Source organism: Calliopsis andreniformis, chromosome 3, assembly GCF_051401765.1.
Source record: "Calliopsis andreniformis isolate RMS-2024a chromosome 3, iyCalAndr_principal, whole genome shotgun sequence".
NCBI classification, from domain to species: domain Eukaryota; kingdom Metazoa; phylum Arthropoda; class Insecta; order Hymenoptera; family Andrenidae; genus Calliopsis; species Calliopsis andreniformis.
The window spans coordinates 15,599,833-15,625,480 of record NC_135064.1 but is presented as its reverse complement, the minus strand read 5'-3'; the positions used below and the strand labels follow the sequence as shown (position 1 = coordinate 15,625,480).

The 25,648-nt window shown below is 40.7% G+C and overlaps 1 long non-coding RNA gene across 1 annotated transcript in view; it reads left to right on the top strand.

Annotated features, from left to right (window-relative positions):
- Window positions 1-580: 580 nt before the first annotated feature.
- The window catches only part of LOC143188710 (uncharacterized), a 60,612-nt gene continuing 35,544 nt past the window's right edge, over window positions 581-25,648 (top strand). Inside the window, exon 1 of the long non-coding RNA XR_013003566.1 lies at window positions 581-944. This is a non-coding gene — a long non-coding RNA (uncharacterized LOC143188710). The remainder of the gene's footprint in view (window positions 945-25,648) is intronic.

Sequence of the window (25,648 nt, the reverse complement as noted above, 5' to 3'; positions counted from 1 at the left end):
CTATTTTTTGTCTGACCGTTCCATGAATATCTTTGAAGACGTTTTTTGGTCATTTTTAGAACTTTACTGGATGCCTTTAAGACGTTTTTAAGACGCTTTGTTCTGCATGGATGTGAAAAAATTTCAAACCTACTTCTGAAAAGTTTTTCAGTCTGTTTCGCATTAAAAATCGATATCAGAATATTTAGAAACATCGTCCACAAAAAGATACAATATTTTTTCTATCTTTTTCTATTATTGTTTTCTGAAATATAATATTGTTACAGAATATATGTTACCATGAAACCACGTCCGTGAGGAGGGACATCTATGAAGTCCCTTGCACATTAAGAATCGCCATGGGTTCGACCCCATCGCTAAGCGGCGTACATGTGTGCACGCGCTCCCTCGCGCGAGGTGGATCGAGCCTAAGGGTGGCAGAGTGGTAGGGATGACGGCGGCTGGAAGGGAGAACGGTGGAGGGTCAAAAAATGTGTAGGTGCGCGCGCAGCCGCTTTGTCTCTGTTGGTTGCGCACGGCGGTGGGGGGCTAGACGGACCACGAGGGGCCACAGGGGTCCGTGAGCGGACCATGGCGGACCAAAGGCGACTGCATCGTTTCAGTCGGCCGCTGAACCCGCGCGCCGTAAGGTAGCTCGTGTGTGTACCTCGTGCTCCGTTCTCTTCAATTCCGTCACGTTAACGTTCCTCCCCTTTTTTTTTCCGCTACCGACAGCAGAATCACGCGTGTGAGGTTTTTCTATTCGCCAGCTGTCCGTCCGCGTACCTGCCGAAGGTGAACGGGACCGAGGGAAACGTCGAGACGAGTCACTCCCGGAGGAACGTTCTGACACACGCACACACAGGACCAACGGGGCGACACGTTTGCTGGATTTCTTTTGGTGTACGTCTCCCTAGATTGTTTTCGTGCGCGGCCGTAACGCCGACGTGAAGTTCTTCTGCATGGTAAGTACATAGAGCACTTAACAGAGTCGTTGCGTTTCTCGCCGTTTCTATTCCACCGGTTCGCTCTCCCGCGGTGTCGCGAATCCTCGCTCCGCGAAGGAGCCGCTTATTCGGCTCCTTCGTTTCTCTTTCTCTCGTTCCGCTCCCGAGGATGCCTCGTCCGCGCGCGGAAAATTGATTTCGGCGGTCGCTAACGAGGCCTGTTCGTAAGAAAGGGAACGAAACCAGGCAAGGTTTTTCACACGTGTGCGGCGAGCACTCGCAGCTTCGCGGTACAGTGACGCAACGAGGAGGGAGAAAGACGAAGGCTTTTCGTTCTCGCGTCGAAAGGGACATTTCGCGCGAGATAACGAGACTTCACGTGTTTCCGGTCGCCAATTCGCTGTAATACCGTACGAGAACCGCTGGATGCAACGCGCGGGATGCTGTTGGGAAATATCGTCGCTTAACAGCGCCTTTGTACGCGTTCCCTTTCTGTCGACTCTTTCTTCGCTCGTTTTATTACTTTGGTATCACTTTCGAACACGTGAGACGAAAGCAGGTCAGTTTTGCGCCACAAGAGCGCGCGGGGAGAACAATTAGTGGCATCTGGCATACGAGACGATAAATAGAATGTAATGTGTAATTTGCCAGAGGAAGGGAAAGAATTCTGCTCGGGTAACCGCGGCTCGCGGGAACAGGGTGTTGCACTGAATTATGCCATGGAAAGAAGGGATCATTTTCGAAACGAGTTTTATTGAATGGCGAAGGGTTTTAATTTTTATGGGTTGTGCGTGAATGCGTGTGCGAGAGTGTGGAGCTTTAAGATGAGTACCTCGCACGTGTTGAGGGACGTGCAATTGGTGCACGTGTGTGTACAACACTGGTAGTCCTTTCAGCATCATGAACGTTCGAAATTGTGCGTAATTACACGGGGTAATTGCAAGTTAGCTGGCATTATGTCCGAGGTGCGTTTTCAATGCAAGGCATGCTTGCTACTATGTGATCGCTATAGTTGAGTTGTTCGTATCTTTTATGTGGTATTATAGACAGTTTTTGTGATTAAACGGAGTAGGGCAATTTTTCAAGGGGACGACAGTTTAATCCTTTCGTGACTGAATGACTTCTTTTGAGTATCTTTTATTTTAATGTTTTTTGTTAATTAGGCTTCCAATGTTATATTAGATATCATAGCACAAAAAAAGCGAGACGTATATGTCTCATTAGTTATGAAAGGTTTAAAATTTTATGTGACCGTTGGATGAATTAAATTGTCAGGAGTTTGAAGTTTTATTTAAGATTCATTTTAGATACTAGTATTTGCAAGCTTATTTGTGTATTGTGACTTTATAATATAATAGACAAGAATTAGATTTAAATTTCCATTTTTTTTTAGTCACGATTTCATCAAAAACGTAATCTAAACCTAACTTGGATGAAATTTAGATTTAAACTAGTCATTAGATTTGACATAAGCACAAGTTACAGTTTATTCCATCCAAACCTGCATGTGGACAAGAAATGAAAAATTAATATTTTTCGATAGAACCACTAATGTGAAAATCGAATAAAATCATACATTAGACTCTATTCTTAAACAGAACATTCTCTTTCAACGAAACATCCTACAATTAGTTATCCTTATAGGAGAAACTACACGATTAAGCATAAAAGCATACTGTCGCTTTGATAAAGTAATTGTGGTTGTCCAAGAAATATAATGACATGATTGCCACGATTTTTTCCGCGTTCGTTCCGTCTATTTTCTAGTATCTTGCTAATTTCACAGTGTAATTGACTGGACAGGAGATGTTTCGATAAAACTATTTTGCAGCAGTCTCGTAGCCTGAAACTCCTAGTTGTATGCCTTCAGAGTGTGAAGCTAGTTTTATCGCGGTTAGACTGTTTCCCTTTTTTTAAGGGGTCATGATGAAGAGTCGAAAGTCGAGGTACAGAAAAGAGTAAAAAAACTGATAAACAGACGGAGATTCTGAAACACGTAGTCATTTTTGAAATAAAGTAATGAGATATCGTTAAAATAAAGAACGTTCATTATGGATGAGTGAATTCCTGTATATTAACTCTTTACAATAATTTACTATATTTTTATCGGGCGCTTAATGAAGTTTTGGTATTTGTAAATTGCGATCATGGCTCTCCAATTTTCAACGATACGCGTAGAAATATATTATTTGAGATAGTTACGAAGCGAGGAATAATGAAGGGGAGTTTCAGAGTTGGTGAATAATTCAAGAGAATTTATAGGGAATATGAAATATATGCTTTAGATTTAATATGATAATACACTGAACATGCAATAATATATTATTGTGAAATATTGATATTCAAGTTAATTGAACTCATGTGTAATTATTTTAAACAAAGGATCTGAGAGTTTAATCAAGAATTGAATAAGACTGAAAATACTCATAAAAAGAAACAATTTGTGACTTCATTTTTTATTTAGATGCGCTTAAATGTCTTTATCTACTGCTATTCACCTATTCATTTAAAGATAATAATTGTTCGATGCAAAAGAAAATAACCGATAGACTTCAGTTGACGACACTTTATTTCCCATGCTTCACTATGAATTTCTTTCAAATAAAAATGCTAGTGGGTGAAGATAGATACAGTAGTACTTACCTTAGAAACAATGTCATTTGCAATACTTTCACCCTTTTCGCTCGAGTACTATTCTGGTTAGAGGGTTAGCCTGGTGGGGAAGAGTGTTTCTAAATTTGATCAAACTTTACTCTTGAACGTAGACAGCATCTCAGAGGTCTCAGTGTTTCGGAGTTTGATCTCAGGGCCAGCCGCGTACGCCAACCCTCAAGTTGTGCCAACTCTAACACTAGTGTCGCAGTACGACAATCGATCTCAGCTGGAACACATACACCGAACGCATTTTTAGGTCTCGTTAATCTTTACTGTCGCATCTGGCAGATCGCTAAATTTATTAGCCCCCTGGAAGTCATAATAACATCATTAATTAAAAACTACTTATCTCTGGAAACAAATGAACAACATACGTATATCAATAAAGCTTTGAAAGCTCATAACCCAATATCCTAATATTGGTACGAGTTGGTTATTGCAAACTTGGATAATTGATAAATGCAAGTATGAGAGGGTTAAAAAATTATTTTAATATATTTTTTTTAAGTTTTCGGTATATTAATAAATTCGGTACCTATTTGAAATATTATTGTTTCGGAAGGTCAATGAACGTAGTGCAATTGCGATTGTGACGTTCTTCTTTAGTACAGCGATACATGTTTCATTGGCAGACGTTACTCTGTATGTATTTCTGAACTCTTATCTTCGGAAGATAAATTCAAAAGGCTCGTTAGATGGTTACTCATCTTTCTTCCGAGTTCTCCGTGCTTCTAGGTTCGTTACACGGTAGGGTTATAAAAGGGCGACTGTTTGTACTGATGACCTCATTTTTCTTGATCCCAAGTTTTACGACTTTCCGTGTTTTCCTGGGTACACAAGATACACGGAGAATTATGATCGCCACGGTGTTTGACGATTGTTCATGGCGATAAAAGGCAAAGTCAGTGTTTATACTCGTTATCGATTGACCCTTAACAAATCGAAGAATTCAGACGTTCTTGTAGACCATTTTTGTAGACATTCTCTATTATTTTCGATGTACTGAATAGAATCTCTTCAAAATTTTTCAGTAATAGTAGCTAAAGTATTTTCTTAGTAAAAAATTTGAATTTTTTATTTAAATTTAATTTAAACTGAACGTTTCATCTTTGGGTTCAAGTTCAGCTCAGTTGCAAGCGGAAGTATATGAAACCGAAGCAGATCCTGAAATACTGCTTCATCTATTCACAGAACCTATTACGTTTTAAAAAAGCTTACCTTCACGAACTCGTTTTTCAACTTTTAACTTCACGTCGCGACGTGTCCTCCTTTTTTCTTTACTTTTTAAACTCTGCAACATTTTTACGAAAATAAGTTGCATTCAACGACGCAACACGAGGCTAGATGGTAAATCTTCGAAACCAGTCTTAAATCTCGATCGTCCCACGTGTCTGCATGTGTGCACGTTTTCTTGGACCAGGCCTGGAAACTAAGTAGTGACAAAAAGTAAAAGGAATTGGCTGATGGGCGCACTGATATAAAAAGTTGCTTTTAGAATTAATTGCATTTGATTTACCCAGTTGATAGGAAATATACTCTTGGATTTTTCTGCTGTAAAGTTCCTGTTCTTCCGAAAGAGTTTATAAATCTTTGTGTTTCTAGTCTAACTGTAAATGTAGCTATCATATCTGATACAAGTTTAATTCCATAATGGGTCTAATCTGTCTCACCTTTTATGCAGATTTTGCATACTTCTTTTGTTGGCCTCTAAAGGAGAATGGTTTCAAATGCAGGCACACAAAGAGCGATCAGATAAAACTGAAAAAGAGTCAACTGCCAAGATACTTGGCGTTCAAGAGAAAACAAATGGGGAAAGTCGACGAGGCCGTTCCATCTCGGATTTGTCAAGCGAGAATACACTCGGTCCTCACATTCAGCTTTGTGTGGGTCCTTAATTGACCATATTTTTAACCTCACCGTGTCTGGCTCGCAGCGATAATTTTTTCTTTCATTCTCTCCAGTTAGTTTGCATTTCTGTCTTCTCGCCGTGAAATTTGCTACGTGGCTCGAGCGTTTCAATCCGTAATTAAGCATGAAATAACAATTGAAAGAGGGAGGAGGATAGTGCATCAGTGTATATAGAAACGCATATATTTGAACTTTTTAGTACTTCCTGCGAGTAATTGTTGCCTTTATAATTTTTATTAACAATTTTAATTATTTGTTCAAGTATTTTCAATTGCTGAACTTATGAGAATTATTGTATATAAAAATTGCTACATTCGAAAAGAAAATTAATTTTATAGTTAATCTACTATTTATAAATATTTGGAGAATGAAAAGAATTTGTTTTTTTAATTGAATCATATATTAGGCTTTCATCTAAACTTAGATTAGGCCCAGAAAAAATGTTTAAAGAGATGGGGATTTGGTAGTAAAGGATTTTGAAGTTCGCATCCTGTTAGTACAAGTGTTTAGACAATTTTGAGATTAGTTTACCTTCAAGAAAGTAAACTTATGTTTCCCGGAAGGATGGATGAATCATGTGTCGAGGGAATAGGGCAGCCGTGAGAAGAGTATCTTGACCTGTTTAATATTTATGTTCACCTACATTAGAATTCGGGGTACTATGGACATGTGTGGAATGTAGACCCTATTGTTTCTTGTCCGTCATACTGTGGACAGTTGTAGAGTACCTATATAAATAATTTCCTCATACAATTTACAGGCTATTCAAACAGCGCCCATATTCCCCACACACTCATATTACTCTAAATGCTTTAAACAGATTAATCGGAACTCGAAATCCAACTACATACATGTAATCACCAAATCAGCTAGCAATCTATCAAATTGCCCAGTAATATTCAATATCTAATTAGTAATAAAGATTCAATATAATAATACCTAAAATATAATTAATCTTTTCCGATTCTAGTTCCGACTCGATTTGATACTACAAATGGAAAAATTCAAAAATTGTATTGCAAAGTGTTAATTTTTCCAGATACAGACAAAAAATTACATTTTACTAGGAGTTACAGTATTCATGTCACCGAATAACGACTTTAAAATAAGAGTAACACAAAATTACAATTTTGAATCAACAGTGGTACACAAATTACATCACTGTGACCGAAAAAATCAGTCAATTTGCCTTTAAATTCACAAATCTCGTTTTGCATCTCGCGCAATCACGCCAGCCATTTCTCTCTCGAAATTCTCGAATCCCAGTCTCCCCAGGGAAATTGGCCCGCCAAATAGCACTTTCGCTAATCAACCGTTGGATGAAATAAAAGTACCTATCTTAGCGTCGCCAATTAAGTAAGACCCTGTTCCATGTGCGTCCCACGCACACCTGCATCCCTTCGGTCCCCTGTTATCGATTGCGTGCCTCTGACGTCACATGGTGGCAGCGGCGGGCACAGAGCTCCCTTATGGTTTATCGGTGACCGGTCGTGTACGCGTTTATACGTCTCGTTACCTTGTACCCTCGCAACAGGAATCAGAACAGGATCGACGTGTCTCGGGTAGGCGGAGGGGCAGGGACGTGGAAACGGGCAGAGCGGGATATTGTCGAGGCGTAACAGATCAGAGTGAAAGTTGAGGCACGACTCGGGGAGCTGGCTCTCCGCCGTGTTTCTCTTTCTTTCCACGGATTCCGGGCACGAAGAAGAGGCCCCGGGAATCACGAGACGATCGGGCCCCGCGGCACGTTTTTTCGTGCCTTTGACTTCCATCGATGCAACGATTACACGATTATATCATTCCCTCGCCACGTTACTCTTGAAAAGGAAAACTCCTCTTTCTCTGCCCCCTCTTCTCCACCCTCTCAGCTTCCATCGCCGCTCTTCTGCCCCCTTTACGTCTCTCTTTCTCTCGTGACCCCTTTGCATTTTTCCCCTCCTGCAACCAGTTGCATCCTTTCGTCACGATCCGTGCTGACATCCCCATCGAGCGAGTTGCGTGCACTTCCGACCAACCGGTCAACCACTCCACGCCACTTACGCACTTAGGCCCGACGAAAGGGTCCTCACGCGTGTGTTTCACCGTCTATTTTTATCCCGACTCCCGCGTATATATCTCGTCAGTTCGATACCATTTCGTTCCACGAGGAGGCCATCATCGTGGCTCGAGAACGTACAGTGGACCTTCTTTGACTAGATCAGCCTAAAAGTGTGTCTTTGCTGACTTTGCTCTCTTTTATACGCTGGTATAAGTGGAACCTTTGCGACGCGAGGAATATTGGAACAGTCTCTAGATGTGGATAAATAAACGCTTTTTCGCGTTTTGAGGGGATCTGAGGTTGAGGAGTTGTTTGAGTTTATTAGAATGACGATTTTGGGTTTGGTTCCTTTTCGTAGGTTGTGTAGTGTTCTTGTACTTATGAATATTTATCGCGAAATTCCTTGTCGATGAAATGAGATATCCCGCTGATAATGTAGATATGGGATTCTTCGAACTAAGTGAATTAATTTTTGAAGAGGTTTATTAATTAATCATTTATGGTGATTTCCTTGTAGGATGTATTTTCTAAATAGACCTAAGTGTTGTAGAGGGAAATTCGAAAAGTGAAAGGATAGTATCTTTCTGTTGAGTGATTTGTTTCTAGCAAATACAGTTTTTTTATTTGTTTTTTATTTAGTAATGAAAATATTAATCGTCACGCCTTGTCAATCTTCAAAATACAGGAACAAAGCAGATTTCTCGAAATGAAGAACAAAGACCTGACCGAATAATGTTTCTTCTCCTGCTCTGAATGAATCAGACAAATCTTCTGTCGGAAGTGCACGTTGCTTAATGGAGCATCGAGGTCTGCAACGAAGTATTTAATTGCTGAATCAGAAATCGGACAGCTGTTGGGTCTGATGAGTCACGATGACTATATTCAGATTTGACAGTGACACGGCAGTGCGTGGTCTCTCCTATGCCAAATCCAACATAGTACGTAGGTCGTTGAGCAAAAAGGACATGATTTATTCGAGCGCTTGGAGACATCGCGGATTTCGAGTTCTGTTTAAACAGGTGCGGCGTCGATGACAGGATTGCCATTGAAAAATTTGTTTTTGAATCGAAAATTCTCAACTGAACAGATTTTGAATGAATTAAATCACCTCGACGAATATGTTTCCATTTTTATGTAAAGAGTGAAGCCAAAAGAAGAGTTGAGAAAAACATGTTTTTACTTTTTAAATAGAGCTTGTTTTCTCATTCTCAAGTGGGAGAGATAGTCACTGGTTGTAGATTGAATAAGTAGAGTGACTCACGGATTCGACGGCGTAAATTTAAAAGAATAACTAAAATAAGAATCACTGTTGTCTTTATCTTTTCTGTCATGTTTATCTTTGGTGTTTAACTATTATCTAGCTTTCTTAGCTTTATTGTGAAGGAAAGTACAAATAGAAAACGGTCCATTTATATATTTGGTTTAGGTTCATAGATGAACTTTGAAGTAATATATCATTTTTAACTTCAGTATTATCGGTAATCTACTTTAACATTTTTATTAAATATTAAAAATAAAAAGTAATGAGAGAAATAGCAAACTTCGGACATTGCTGATTTATAGACCTAGGTCAACCACACACAGGCACTATCTCTATTTACATAAGCATCGTGTATGCTTCAATTATTTCCCCTCACTACACAGTCATTAACCTTAGCATACAAAGCACTATAATAATAATAATCGAGGTTCCTTACTCTCCATGAGGATATAATAGCCAAACAAGAATAGCTTATAGTCTATTTAACCTTGGAATATATGCATGGTTGCCTCATAATCTCAGACACAAATTTCCAGGTTTTCTTACACTTCAAAAATAAAATTTAGCTTCAAATTTCATGTCCTCATTGACTTCAGTATTTCTAATCCTAAAGTCTCCACTTTGGCATTTGAACCACTATGTACTTTTTCACAGTTTCACGTTGACTATCGCAATAGAAACGAAAGAAACATGGATATATCGGACAGCTGGCTAAGGCTAGGTAGATTTGTGTCTTTTCAAATGCTGGGTCATTCTCTCAGGACGTATACATATATCAACACGCCGAGCGCAGTAAAAGGGACAAGAAACAGGGCAGTACTTGCGAAGTCTTTGTCACTGGTTCAACCAGCGGCCAATGTTTGTTTTACAAAAGTGCCCATAAGTGGTTGCGCTGCTGAACGAAACAATGGTTGGTATTCGGAACGTACATTTATTTAAATCACGGAGAGCAAGTGTTGCTCCTTGCGAACTGAGTGCGCAGCGAAGAGGTTAAATATATCTGGCCTGGCCTAACCGTGCCTTCTATCCTCATTCCTTTCGAATGCCCAGCCTGGGCTGACTCGAAATCGATTCAAGTGCGGTTCTCCAGTTTTGGACTCCGAAATCTTTCGGTACTGAAGGATAAGTGGTAACTGTACTACTGAATGACCGTTTTAGGGGTTTGTCAAACTTTCTTTTCGGCAAGTCGGTAAGCACCTGGGACTGCCCTTTGGTCAAGTTGTTCTACTGAACTCAGTTTCAAGATTCTTTTATTGAAGTTGGAGTGATACAGAAGTAGATAATAATATTGGGAACTTTTTAACATTTTTCAGTTCTGTTGCATCGTTTTCAATACATCTATACATACATTATTTCTAGATCTTGCGTTATGATTGTTACATTTTTTTATAGACACAATTATTTTTTGTAGTTTCTGTGCCACTTATCCCCATCTGATAAAATATCTAAATGAAGAGTGAATATTCCAACAGCTTAAATATTAGTAATATCTAGATTTTCAAAATTGATGAGAAATCAATTAATAGAAATAATAGTTCCCTTTCATCCCCTTGCAAATATCCAAACACAAACCAACTCTCCTATCAACAATCATCGAATAAACGAAAGTGTTTAATTTACACCATACACGCTGTAATTGAATATTAAACTATAAAGTCTCGAACGTCGTCGGGTGCGTTAACAGAGGTTCGTAAATAAGATCGGCACTTATTTAATCAGTGTCTCTAGCGTTCACAGCGAGCGGAGCATCTTCCGTGTTAAAATATTTAGGCTGAAGATTACGCGCGATATTTTCACCCCCGAGCAATAAACTAAACTACGCGGTGAGGCCGTTAGCGAAACACAACGTATAATGGCCGGTAAATTGGCTCTGATGTACGGCGCGATCGACACAGCCGACTCGTCGTGCTCGTTTCATTTGCAATCTCGACTCGCCTTTGTCTCAATTCGGACGAGGGATCGAACGAGAAACACTTTCAGACGGATTGGTTCGCTGTCGAGGAAATAGGGCCACCGATCGCGGGGATATCGCTCGAATTCAGTAGCGTTCACGGATAAATTGCGAGTTATTAATAAGACGTTGATACTTCAGTGTTCTGTGCAGACTGCTTTTAGACCAGTGGATGAAAGCTTTGATCCTTTGGCTGGAGGATCTCGCGCAAAATATGTAACTTCTTCTTTGAAGACTATTGGTAATCTAAAAAGGCGGTGGTGCTATCTTGAGCTTCTATGGTAGACTTCTACTGTACGGTATCTTTTAGCCCTGAGAAGGCGAGTGGTCATTTTGACCAATAATAGAGTTTCTATTGCAAAGTATTTCTGAGGAAGAATTATATATAAAAATGTAGTTTGAAATTCATGTACATAAAACGGTTTGCGCAATGATGCTCTACTCTACATGTATCAACTTGCGTCAGTATTAACGACCCACAGTTAATAACTTCAGAGTTACCTCAGACATGTTCTCATGTAGCAAGAATACTGCAATCGTTCCTCAGATACGAAAGATTTTCTTCTAAAAGAGCTTTATCTCGTGAAGTCACGTTTTACTAATAAAACTTGCTCGCGAGTTTTCCACTCGTTGATAAGCGTTGACCATGTCTTTCCGTGATTTTTCCTGCCGCTGTTAGCATAATCAATCCATCATGGAATATCCGCGGCGAGGTCAAGAAACACCCTATATTTGCATCGACGCCGCTCGCGATAGATAGTGCGTATTAATGGTTTGACGGTCGTGTTCTAAGAACAACATTTCTCGTAGGTATAAGTATAACGTGAGCGTGGATTTACGAAAAAATGGCAACGAGATGTGCACCGCGGGGCGAATGAGTGGGAGGTGGGTGCAGACGGTAGTGGGTTGATTGCGCGCGTGCACGATGCGGGAAGAAAAAAAAAAGGCAATACGAAAGTGCAAGTCGTTTGCGTAACGCAATGTGTTACTTAAGGCGACGCTCACACCGCCGATTAAAACGGCGACGTTGGGTTTGTATACCGTTGTAAACTGACGTTAGCGTGGACCCTGATAACAGTCGGCCTCATTGATTAACGCTGCAGATAGTGCGTCTGAGCAGTGAATAGAATCCAGAATACGGCACGCGTGTGTGAGAAAAATGGCAGATGTTGGAATGGAGAAATAGAGATAATCTAATCTGGTGTTTATCTGCGTTAAGTGTTTTTAAATGATTGTTATTGGGGATGAACTACTGGTGCAGTAGAATTAAAAATTTCCTGTACCATTAATTCTTAGAAAAATTAGTCGTCAGATTGGAGATTTATTGAATTCATCTAAGTGTTTTAGTATGAGATATGTAAGTAATAATTCTGAAAGTCAGTGAGACTAAGTTGATAATTCAACATTTTTTAGAAGTGCTATGATTCTGTTTCCAGTGTTTTGTTTATAGTCATTTGTGGGAAATATGACCTGATGTAATATAGAAGAAATATTCATAGCAACTATTACCATTATTTTGTGTCCTCAATTTACTTGGGAACAGTATTCACATATTCTAAAAGATGCTTAGCGTTAACACTGAAAAAAATCAAATTAGCCTCGATTCCTCACGGTTATATTTACTCACCAAACGTGATAAAAGTCATGTAAAATGTGCGTAGATATGTATCCTCTTCCAATGCAAACGAGTTAAAAGTGCGTGAAAAGCATTTTATTAACTGCTCCATTCTGATGCGTGTGTTAACCATCATCATAAACTGGGAACATTATCCTGCAGACGCGTAAAGTAGGTTCACGGTGCATACGCGAGAGAAGCGAATTTCCCATCGGTACAGGTAGAAGTTTTTCGATAAAACAGTACACCAGACATCCCTAACGGTGTATGTCCAAGGCTGAAAGAAGTCCTCGCTGCGCTGAGTATCGTTTTACGACATAATTTTATCGAGCACGTCCAGGGAAGGACGACGATTTTTCGATTGGTATCGCTTACTTCCCACGATTCCCAACTCCTTGCGCGACAGGCGCGATATCTTTATTCTGAGGTTGAAAGGACAGATAGGAGGCCAAATAAGTGCACGGCCTGTTTCTAGAGACAGCGAGGAGAGAAGCAGTTGAACTGTTGAACTCTACTGGAAAGCTTATTCTTAAATCGTTTTAAGTTCGTATTTAGGGAAATGGGGATTACGTATTACAAAGCTGCTTGTGGTACGTTAACGTGTTGCTTGTTAAGCTACTGTAATTTCTTTTCTTTATTTGAGTCTTTGTTAGAAATTTCATAAATTTACATTTAAATTTACATTACATTTTACATTTATTCTAAATATAAAAAATTAAGCCTCAGTAAAATTTTAAAAACTTGAAAAAATAGAGTTAATCACTTTGTCCTCTGAGTGACTCAATTTTGTCAAATTATATTATTACCATCAAATAAGACAATCTTCGAAGCATCCTCCTCAACAATAAAATTCCTTCAGGCACTGTCAAAAAGTGACTAGTTTCAGCTTCTTATTTATCGAATACGAAGCACTTAGAAAACAATCTACCCAATTCCCTCCAAATCTATTACGCTCAACCGTGTCTCATCTCGTCGTCAGATGAGCTGTCAGCGCGCACGCCATCCAAGCTTTTCACGAGAGCCTTTCGGTGGGTTCGTCAGCCTCTTTCTTGAAATGTAGTTTCGAATCCACCGAGTCGCGGGCGAGATTTTAAATCACGGCGTTGTCAGAAGCGCGTGAGTCATCGTGGCAGCGGCGGAGCTCTACCTCTGCTGGTTACCGTTAACTTTTAGCACTGATGACGCCGTCGTATCCACCAACACGTGAGAAAACATTCTTTCCTTTATGTCGAGCACTGGGTACGGCGTTAATTGCGGACATTCGCTAATAGCGTCCGGGCACTGCGGCTTATTTGTTGTAACGCGTGTAATTAAATCGACTACGGGTTCGTGGATGATTCAATCGGATGGGTCGGGGAAACCAAGTTAGGGAAAACGCCGCGTGCCTCGAGTGAATTGCGCTTCGCGGTTTACGCGAAAGTGAAATTCGCCTGGTTGTTGGTTAATTGATGGATAATTGTGCAGCATTAATTAGAGGGACTGTTATCGCGAAAGGTACAGCTTGTGTTTCTTGATTGTGTAATTATAAAGTGTTTCTCCTGATTCTCGAGGAAGTAGAAAAGTTACGATTGCACAACAGGTGTCATAGATGAAAATCTACGACTGTTTTCTTCAATTTTGTGCTATTCAAATTGGCAAACAAATTATATTATTTCGGTAGAATAACTTTGTAACAATTCTTTAGTACAATATATTTAAAATTATATATAGTATTATTCAGTAATAATATTAATTTTTATTGCGATAATCAACAGCAAAATTTTAAAGTTAATTCTTCTCTCAACTCAACTCTAATTGCACAAGAAGATTTCATAAAAATAATTTCTATAAATCCTATGTCTGTGATCGAGTTTTTAAAAAATGTGATATAGGTCATTTTGCCTAATAGCCACATGTACATTTTAAATCGTTGGATAAATCGATATAAACGATTCCAAGGACAATGACATTCTCCGTAAGGAAGTAGCCCCCATCTTGCAGGTTGAATCCATTCCACGCACCATTGCCAGGAAGAATAACGCGCGTATTGACAATCGTCGAGGCTACTGGCAAGCCAGGCGAACCGCGTGGGACGTGACGCTCATAGAGGTAATTGAACGCGTGTCGCGAGGCGAGATGAGCCGTTACAAGGATCGTTGCAGATCAGTCATCCTTGGAGAACTGTCTCTCTGTCTGGCAGCCAGTCGACTGGATGTTCAACAACGAGGACGTTACGCGTGGAGAAGTATCGTGTGTCACCAGGATGACAGTGAATGAAACCGGAGGAAATTACGCGATCGTTTCACTTTCGCACACGGAAGCTGATTACTCGAGACATCGCGACGATTGACAATTATAAACGTGTGCCCCCTTTCGGTTATCGATTCCGAATGCAATGAAACCTCGACGCTGCTGGGGTAATTGGGAACTGAATATCTACTACATTGGTCATGATAGATTTATTGTTAGAGGGAAATAATTTTAACGCAATTTTAGTGCTATCTTTACGTTACATCTTTGCATAATATTTGTCTATATTAAGACCTATGTTACATTTTAAAAAAATTCGAGTTAAGGCCTTCATTGGGATCTAGAATATATCATTTATCTTTCGAGTGTATTATATAAAGGGCATTAAAAGAACTTTGTCACTCAAAAATAAGGGTTGAAGAAGACACCCATCCATAAGACTGTATTGAAGTTGAAAACTTAGAACTCCATATCTCGAAGACCAAAGTACGTGATTGAAGTAATTCTATTTTACAACAGCAGTATGGTTCAACCTCCCTATCAAAGTTATTGCATTCGGTAATTTCATTAACTTGAGTGATCCAGTGGAATAATCCTGAAATGTTCCAATTTTTTACAACTCTCGGTACGTCTATCTGTACAATCCAATCTTCCACATGATCTGTCAGACCCATCCCATACCTCATTCTTGATAACAGTAACAACGGTAACGTCTGAACCGCAGCTTTATCGCGATCGTAAACCCTGCGGGCCATTAATACGCGGGAAACGATTTTTGCGAGCGACGCTTTGGAAATTATTCTCGCGGATTTATTGTTGCGCGCAGGGAACAGGGAGCGTGGGGGATGAGAGCGGATTTATAATAATTACAAGCATGCGAAGAAGCTCGAACGCCCACACGCGTGTGCGTGTGCAGCGCTCGGTGCATCCTGCAACACGTGCACCACGATGCACCACCGCAAGACGCCTCTGATTAATGCGCGTTCCTCGCGGATCTTTTCTTTTTCCCTGTGCCCGGCGATCTTCTCGGTTCCCTCTCCTTTTTTTCTTCTCTTCGTGCCACGATTTTACGTTACGACGTCCAGCAGGGGGACCCGTGGATCGACAACAGGATAGTCTCTGTGTATCTGTGTAATTAATATCGCGTTTGTACTACGTGCGAATAATTTCTTTATTTCATAATGTATCCTGGCGCGCTCGTGGACCATTATGTAATCCGGCTGCGTGTGTGTCCAGAGATAACGCGTGTAAAATTTATTTCATGACCAGATACATTATTTGTGGGTTGAATTTTCACCGCTTTCGTGTCATTTCGTACAGCTTGCGCGTCGTTGAGAAATGTTTTTAAAAGCTTTCTCCTTTGTGTTGTAGGAAGAGTGATTTCGATCTTCGTGTACTCTGAACTGGACCTGGGATATTTGAAATGATTTGTTATTCGAATATTTTTGTAGCATTTGAATTGTATAATTTTGAATATTTAAATTGTACCGTCAAATTCGATTTGTGTTTTGTTTCTAACAATCTGAGTGTAACATTGGACATTCATTAATGTTACAGAAGTTAGGAAGAGAGAGTATGTTAAAGTCGTTTGACTTTATCTTCGTGTTAGAAGTAATTTTGTGTTTCGTTGTGTTGCAACTCGTTCGTTCGTTTGAGTTTTATTTAGGAGACAAAGCAGCTGATAATCGTAGGGACTTATTTCGGAGGGTGTCGCCCTTCCCTTTGAGCAGCTCCAATTCATTTCAGTTTAAATTCCAGTCGCAGGTCAGAGTTCAGTCGATTACAGTCCCTTTGATCACCGCGTCTACTGCGGAAAACGTTCTCACGAAACTGGTTCTCTGTGTATCTCGCACGCTAGCCTCCATTTTGGTCCCTTCTCAGGCACGCTGCGCTAGTTAACCCAATTTACCCCAATGAAAGGATAATATATATTTTTTACGCACTAATGAGCGCACCGATGCCGCGACGTTGCGTTAAACTCGCGTGCCACGCTTTGATTGCTAATCACCACTTCGAAGGGAACTTTTTTGCATTTTAGTTTCGCCAATACACTGTGGAATCACGGAGAGAAACATGGAGAAAAGAAATGTGACTTGTATGTTTCTCGTAACTGCTAGTCTACTCTTTATCGTCTATCTCGAAAGCTAGTGCTCAAAATTCGATCATTATTTGTGCACATGGAGTGGTCTTGAGAGCACTACCAAGAGAGAAAACACTGTTATTTTTTTCCAAGGGAAAGTTGAATAAAATCTAGCTTATTACAATTAAAAATATATCTAGTATTTGTAAATGGAATAATATACTCTTAACTTTCAATTGCACTTTAGATTTTATTAGTATACACAGAGAGATTTTGTTTACCATCAAAATTACTTACAATTTACTTTAGTTTCTAGGGTTATATCATCAAAATACTTCTGAGATAAAAAATAACGTTATCCTTACATATTCCATTGGAAAGCAGTCTTTCTCTATAGTCAGTTCCTTGTATTCTTTAAAAATTATGGTTCACAACACCTGGCTGCAACTGTTACCCAAATTCTCAAAGAGAACCTCCTGAAAGTGCTACCTGGCATGTTCTATTAAAATATGACATTACCTTCCTTAATTTACCACCAGAAGTATCTGTCAGGTAGTAATTACGATGGCACGTATGTACCTGTTCCTCAAGCACGCGCGTCGGACACCGGATGTTTACAGAGTTCAAACATATGCTGGGTAGAAATTTGTCTCTTGATTAAGGAAACTCGGAACTTTACAGAGTTGTACATAAATTTTCAAATTGGTATTTCAAATTCTACTTGTACGTATGTTCTCTTAGCTAAACATGATTTGTAGATGGTTTAGCAGAATTTGTACACAGGGAATTATACATACCTCTAGGAAGAAATATTTCATAGCTGTCTCAAGGGCTAGTTGGTAATCCCAACGAATCGTCTCTAGAACGAATTTGACAAGGAAATTAGAAAGTCAAAGTTAAAATGCAGGAAATATCTACGCTTGACTTTACAAAGGCAACTGCATATGTCATTTCGGAAATTACGTGAGCTTATTAAGAGATTGCAAGAGATTCGTAAAGTAAATTTGATAAATATACTGGGTAAAACGAGTTAAATATTAGCTTATTTTCCCATAGTTTGTCGTCAACATTCCAACTAATCTTTTCACTATATGGCCTCATTTCACTTAGGAATTCCAATCATCTCTATCAAATAAGAGCAAAATTCTGAAACCATAAAAAGGATCCGTTAGAAGAATCAATCGACACGTGACCTCAACTCAAACAATATCTAACTCACAGTGCCATCAACCGTAAACCGTTGCGTGTTCCCATCAGCAATTGCACACAAGTATAACCAGAATAACCAGCATCTTGTTCCCGGTGAACGGTGCGTGAGGGTCCACCTAGGCTCCTCCGTCACAGGAGGAGCGGAAATATTTGACTTCTGCCCTCGCAGAGGCGTGCATACAGAGGCGATCTCCTCCTCTGGCGCACGATACGGTGTGTTCATCGTGCGGGCTCTGTCGAGCGCGCACGTAACATACGGACGAACAAATACGTTCAGGAACACAGGTATATCGGGGGCCCTCGCACCAGGCTGGCGTCCGTGGTCCCGGATGGCACGGTGGCTGGACCAAGCGAGCGGAGCGGGCACGCACGTACCTGCGGGTCGCACGTGTTGTGTGTTGGGACTTGACTTATGTGTGCAGCAGCTGCGTGGCTGCAGTGTCATTGACATCAGCGCGCGCGCGGCGCACACTAGTTTCCACGAGGCGAGCTCACTCGCTCACGGTGAAGAAACCCAGTGGGTCTTGTCCTCGTACCGATCGTACATAACACGCGAGGACGATTATAACCGGGACCAGCACGCCAACCAGCCCCGTGTGTGATGTTCGCTGTTCGCGCGAACGAAGGATTCCTCCCCTTCTCCCTCGGCCCCAGCCACCGCTCCTTAGGACACCGCGAGTCCTGCGTGGCGAATTAAGCCCATTACGGCCGGTGACAAAAATGAGAAATAAGGCACACCGAAGGCTCCCTCGCGATGCATATTCAAAGGGATGCGTTCGTTCGAGCGTGCGCGGAGGCCGCATCTTCGATAGCGAAGTCGAAGATGCTTGTCGGGGGATCGTTGAGTTCAGATCCGTTGCGTGTGATGCTTGCGAGGGTTGATGGTATGGTTGAGTATTTTTTAGGGAACTTGGACTTGATATTTTCGTCTGGAGGGATGGTTATGTTGTTAGATGTAGTATACCGTAGGAAGTAGAGAGGTGCTTGGTTGAGAGAAATTAAAGTGAGCTTAAAAGATTTTGAAATTTCAATATTTGGATATTTGAGAATGTATATCTTTTTTATATTTTACCAAAGAGGTGTTGTGTTATTTAGATGCACTAACTCAGTGCCTACCCAGGTCATAAAGCGGACTAACGGGAGTAGTATATTATAGATGAGTAGGTTTAATAGTCCTTGAATATCTAGTAACTGAAAAGCTACTGATTATCGTGATCCCCGATTGAAGGGAGTTAGCGCGATGGATGATGAAGCGCAGGACTGTCGCTCGTGCTCCAAATTGTGCTCATGTGTTCCTTAAACGTATGTAATAAGAGGGTTGTCCTTCCTATAAAATAAGAGTGAATTACAATTTAGAATGTAATCCAGCTGATACATCGTAATGGCAAGATCATGCGGCCGCGGAGTGCATTTTCGCGAAGAGCCGGAAACGCGCGACCGATTTCGCGAGAATTTCAAGTAGCTCGACCCCCGTCGCTCGTTCAGGATTTGAGGATTTACAGACAGTAATTTTTCAAGTTGTTCCACCGTGTTACTCTTGCGGTCGCGTCCTCTCTTGCTTGCTCGAAAGTCAGTTGCATCTAGTCGCTTCTAACGCCTCTTGAGAGCCTCCTTCGGGCTCCTTCAGCATCTCTCTTCTCTTCACCTTCACTCCAGCCTGTCTTTTTTCCTTCCTCCTCCCTCTCACTTCGCATCTATCATGCCGTCTGTCTTCTTCCACCTGAGCCCCTCTTCTATCCTCTACCATCACTCTCTCCGTTCCCTGATCTTTCTCCCTTCACCTTTCTCTCTGCTCGTTCGACTAGTGGCTCCCATCCACCTCTCCCGTTGCTCGTTCCTATTTCTGCCTTTCCTTTTTCCCCGTCTTCCTCCTTCTGACTCTCACCTCGACTCCTTTCAGCGCAACCCTCTTCGTCCATCGCAGCGACACTCCGCTCTTCCCTCATCCAACGGGTCTTCCTCTTATTCTTATTCTTACGCGGACCCTCATCTTCCTCCTTCCTTCGTCGTCCCTCTCCTAACCTTGCTCCTGTTTTATCCTCTCCCTCCGCGGGGTTGTGTCCCTTCCCCTCTCGCCTCCCCGATCCACTATCCTTTTTCCAAGTCTATTCCCATTCGCCAACGGCGGCGCGGCGGCAGCACTGCCGGAACTGGTCCATCGAGGAAAGATTCTCTGAAGAGGCAGCCAACACCAGCAACGGCGATGCCAGCGGCTGCCGCTGTTGCTGCCGCTGTTGCTGCCGCGTTGACCTGCGACTCGACTTTAATCTTGTCGGGTGCACTCTGGATTCCAGTCGCTCTAGGGGCCCTCCCTTCGCGACGGCACGCCTGATTTCGCCAATTTGGCTGGATTTAGGAAAGAAAGGGAAATTAGCGAGCTCGGAGCTCTCTTTTGAGGGTTTTTTTATTCTGGTTGTGAGGTTTCAAATTAAGCGGGGACTCATGTGTGGGTATCTTGGTTTTGGTGCTCTTGTAAAGACGTTGGCAAAGGTAAATTAAATTGTGGTTAGAAAAAGTGGGAGGTCCAAGTACACTCGGATGAGCGACTATTTAAAATGATCAGTATTCATGAATGTTGTATAGTTTATTAGTCATCAAGCTAGGTATTCGATACTGGAAGAATTAGGTATCAGGGTTTAAGAATATGTAAGAAGCTAATAAAGATCAAACAAAACAGGTGTTAACATGTCCCAAAAACTATTTTTCACATTTTCACTAATCGTTTAAGATTTGATATGTAAATACATCTTAGCAATCCGAAAAATATATTTAACAACAGTATGCATTAGAGTTAACAGTACTTTGCATTGAATTTAAATCCATTTCCATTAAATTAATTAATTGTTTAGACTATTTAGCATTCAGATTAAATTCGACCGCGGCACAACGACCTCTCGATGCAACAGAAACTCGAGTCTCTCTCAGCGATAAAAAATGACTCGGAACACTTTGAGTCCTGCCGCTGCCACCCGCTACAAATGACCAAACGTTAAAAATCTCGGTGAAAGTGCGAGTCAACGAAGAAAGGGCGTTCATCTACGGTTTCTTGTCGAAGCTGCCGTAGTCGTTAGCTCAGCCGAAGGTTAAAGCCTGTCGTTTCATAATTGACTTAATTGGGTAGGATAATGCGGCGGCCGATGGGGATCAGAGACCAGAGGGAGCCGCGTCAGGTTGCGTCTTAGCGCGGGACGCCTGAAATCGCGACGTCTCCGGACATGGTTATTCGTTTGAAAATTGTAGAACCGGTTCCTCGTCGCTTCTTCCTCCGCGTCGAAACTTATATTGAATTCTGTGATACCGTATTGCTGGACGGGCCAATGGCATCGTGTCTTTGTCCAACGAGAGGCCATTCGCCTGGTCGGCGATGAAGAGGAGAAGACAGGTCATTGTTGGCATCGTCGACCGATTTCGAGATGCCGTTCCGATTACGCGCAGCCAAGCAGGCCGTGATGAGAGTCTAATAAAAGGAATTTTTGGCGGGACATCGGTCGCTGGTATGTTGTTCGATACGTGTTGAAAGAGTGACAAGCCAAGAAAATTTGGACGCGTAGAGATATAGTGAAATCGTATGATTAAGTGGATGTCGAAAAGTTACCTTTCAAATATTGGAGCAGGTATTATATTATCGAAGACAGAGTTTATAATACTGTACATGTCCCATGAGAAGTCGCCTGGAAAGTATTGCCCCTAATGTATTCTCATGACTTTTCGTGAGACACGTATAGTACTTCGTTGGATGGCTGAAAAAAGAGCCAGAGAGACTGTACCTACATAGTTTATGGTTTAATAATTTATCTGTTAAAAATTATTTAATTAGTTATTGAGACATTTATTTTGTGCTAACTTAAGGGAAATCGTAAAGCAATGTGTTTTTCCTTATTTTATTGAAGCATAACTAATGTTCTTCAATATAAGAGTAATTAAAGTAACTAAAGGGTCGCATAAATTACTCTCTTCGACTAACTTCCAACTCGCACATCTCTCTTAACTGAAAGGGTCAACAGCCAGGAGCGTGAAAATCGCAGAGAATCATTGAGCGTTTGAGATCCGCAACAAAAGTGCACTCTCGATAGGGGATTTCGCTAGACGTGTCATCTCGTTGCTTTCGGCTCACTCGTCACTGGCATCAATTACACCATCATTAACAGGCTTCAGGTATAATTATGAGTCTGCATATCAAACGATAATGCGCAAAAAAGAAAGTGCACGTATCCTTCGCGCGATATTTATAGTAGTAATCACCAGTCAGACTATTGCACCTGACGACCGACATCGAACACACTAACAGGCTATTAAGCCGCATTCGACGAACCAGTAGGAAAGTGCGCATGAGCGTAAAGCGTCGCGATGCGATTTCTGTCGCTCGAAACACGAAGGAAAAACGTATTAGTTGTATTACGTACGTAATGTGTATTTATAATACATAATATAATTTACAAATTTTCAGCTAACTTTTCACCTAACCCAGACCTGACCTAATTTCAACTTCGAGTGTCCGAACATTACGAACTTTTAGGTACCGATCCGATCCAGTGATTGTCTTATCGAACTCGAATCTTGGATACCCGTAATTTAGGGTACCAGCACACCTCTAAATAGTATTTCTTAAATAGTTCCTATTTCTCAGTCTTAATTTTGGACACAGCCAATTGTTTTCGAACTACCATACTTTAGTATTGCCAGAGAAGAGTGTTTCCACGATTTTCATTTCACCTGATTGTAACCTTCTATATTCACTCGTATGGACTCGCCTGCACGCACGTACGCATTCACGTTCACGCATGTTCTGCCGCGTAAATACTATCCTCGTGTTGGCGCGGTAGTGGTACAGCTGCTACCACGACACACTGATATTTCGAATGAATTTACGGAAAATATCGCGACAGAGTCCATTAGTTTCGCTGTTCGAACCTGGACATTACGATTCTGAAATTGCACACCCAGCGAATAACGCTAAATCTTGGGGGAGGTTTTTCCAACGGTGGATGGCGTGTGGATGTAGTCGCTAGGCCCATGGAATGATGGGACGAGCAAAAGAAAGGAATATTGATGAGCCCTCCGTGGAAAAGCCATTCGACGAATGTGTTTGTAATTGGCGGATCGCCGTTTAAGACCGCGAGAAAAATGTCGAGCCTTGTGTACGTCTTCGTTAGGTGGTTTCGAGAACTGCCGCTGCCAGCCACCTTTACCACCTTGCCATTCGTCGCTTGACGCGTAAATGCTCAAGCAATTAACGTTGTTTAGCTTTTACGGTGATTGTTCTCGTTTCATAAAAATACCTGAGGAGAGAACATATAAATTCTAGGATTTATATTTATCTATGTGCATAAAGTTTCGAGAGGAATACAATGCCAACATGACTCTGAATTAGATATCAAACTATAGGAGTAGGTACCCAAACCTGTAGAGTTTACCACCGAGGTTATTCTCACATTTTCTATAAAAGGCTGCTCCTGGATAATTTATGTACGATCCGCTTTCCCTTCTTGCGTTACTTCTCCTAATTGATTTTGAAAGTATTGTTCTCTAATTAATAGCCTTACTTTAATACAGCAAATCTGGCGTTACTCGCCGATTATGATCTCTTTTTACTTACTTTTCAAATAGATCCAGATTGTTCAGTTCGACGGCTGGCCCTCTAAATTGTTTTTCGTGAGGATTGTCGATGGGTCACTGATCGTGATTTTTCTCGAGGTTGGCGTAAAACTGAACATGATTATGCGCCGACGGAAATAACTGTCTACGTTAACTAGAACCGCGTATAAAATTCTTGCCTAAACCTGCCGCAGGGTAACACAGCCCTTCCACATTTTTTCCCATTATTCTGACTGTGTTACTTCCTATTCGAGGCACACATTTTCAGACAGCTCGCATTTATATCTTGCAGACTTCTGGTATGTTCATTAAATCTCAATTGAGCTCGGATGGAGTTACAATAGTAGGACCTTCTTTTTTTTTTACAAAGTTTTTAAATAAAACGTGTTTTTAAAAGCTTATAAATATGTATGTTTGGTAATTTTATCTTTATTTGTTTGTAAGCAATGTTTTGAAATATGAATTGATTTGTCATATTGTTTTTATATTATTTTGGAAGGTACTTTCGTTAGATTATTTTTTCGTAATACACAAATGGTTTCTGTAATTGTAAAAACATCCTATAAAATATACATACGTTGCTATGAATCATGAAACCGTAGCTAATGTTAGGAGTTTCCAATTTTTTCATGAAAATTAAATCGTCGAACCTGTGATAATTTTAGGCTTTTGCAAGTTCCAAGGTTTATCGCATCTTTGCGTATACACACGTTTTACTACGTTTCTTAATGGATCCGAAAAAGGGTCCCTGGCCCAAGAAGAGATGCGTTCTTGGTTTACGACGACACGGGAATTTCAAGGGATGTTTACTGCATGATGTCTGCTCCGAAGGCAGTCGTAAAATTTTGCTATAGCGTTTTAATTATTAATAAGTTGAAGTAACTAACTCGAGGAGTTCGATACTGTCTTTTTATGAATGATCAAGAAACTGCAATTCCACTTTGACGTGGAATGATCCATCGACTATTTAAAGGATGGTAGGATGCTGAGGCAATTCAGATTCAGACAAGGGCTCTGTCGTTGGCTATTTAAAGTACAAGTCAAACAATGGAAGTTCTGGAGGGATCAACTTCAAGCTTTCAAGATGTTCGGAAGGTTTCATTATTGTCCAACTTCTGAAGTCAATTTATACTTTATCTTTAATATCGTCGAAAATGGATTTTTATATAGGGTGGTTTTAGAAGCTGGGACAAGGTGCATTTCATTTTTAAAGGAAATGCACTCTGAAATACAATTCTCTTACTTGATAAGTTGTTACTTTGTGAAACTTTTTATCTGTACATTTCGAAGGAGAACTATATTCTGCTGACAGAAACATTCGTATGGCGAATACAAGTGTCCAATATTGTATTTGCAACATTTTATTTGTGGACATACATTCATGTTCTTGTACATGTATATTTTTATTAGTGAATTCGGTCTCGGAAAGAACCAGATTATCGAGTAAGGTACCTGTTAGGGCCGGGTTTACGATGCAAACACAGGAATGTGCTGTTTCTGAAATCAAAGTATCTCGTAAAATGTTCGCTCTTCAGTGCCTTGATACTTTAACGCGGAGATTTAGTGGAGGTATTGATTTGTATAAAGAAATTACATGTTTCAATTTCGAAGAAAAGAAAGAAATGCATTTGCACTTTGCAAATGCCATATTCCATCTGGCAATTTAGCTCAATATTTAACAAAAGACAACGATCCTTAGAATTGACACAATTTCTGATTAAAATTGCTATTAATTTATTAATATATTAAAACACCATAAAACTTTGTTGAGAAACGACTAATACTGTTTCCAAATGATACCTTTAACAGAAGATTTCTCCTTGAAAATCTTGCCATTTCGTTCACTCAGCCTCTGGCTCCAATTCCAACTCCACCCTCTAAACGTGTCAATACGAGGGGAAGCCTCTGAAAGACAGTATGTATACAAGACCGTGGCGTTACTCAAATTTCGGAAGCAGGTGGTTAAAACGTTTTGAACTTGGTAAGAGAATCTTGCTTCTCGTTCACTTAACCAACAGTCCACACACAAAGGCTTCTGGCCAGATTCGTCGGGGTTCATTTTGCCTGGTCTTCAATCTCTTTAAGCGCGTCCCACAACTCCAGACGTTCTTCATATTTTTCTTCTTACAAGGGCTTCTTCGTTGGTCACTTGGCCATTAATAACGCTCATTGGAAATCACA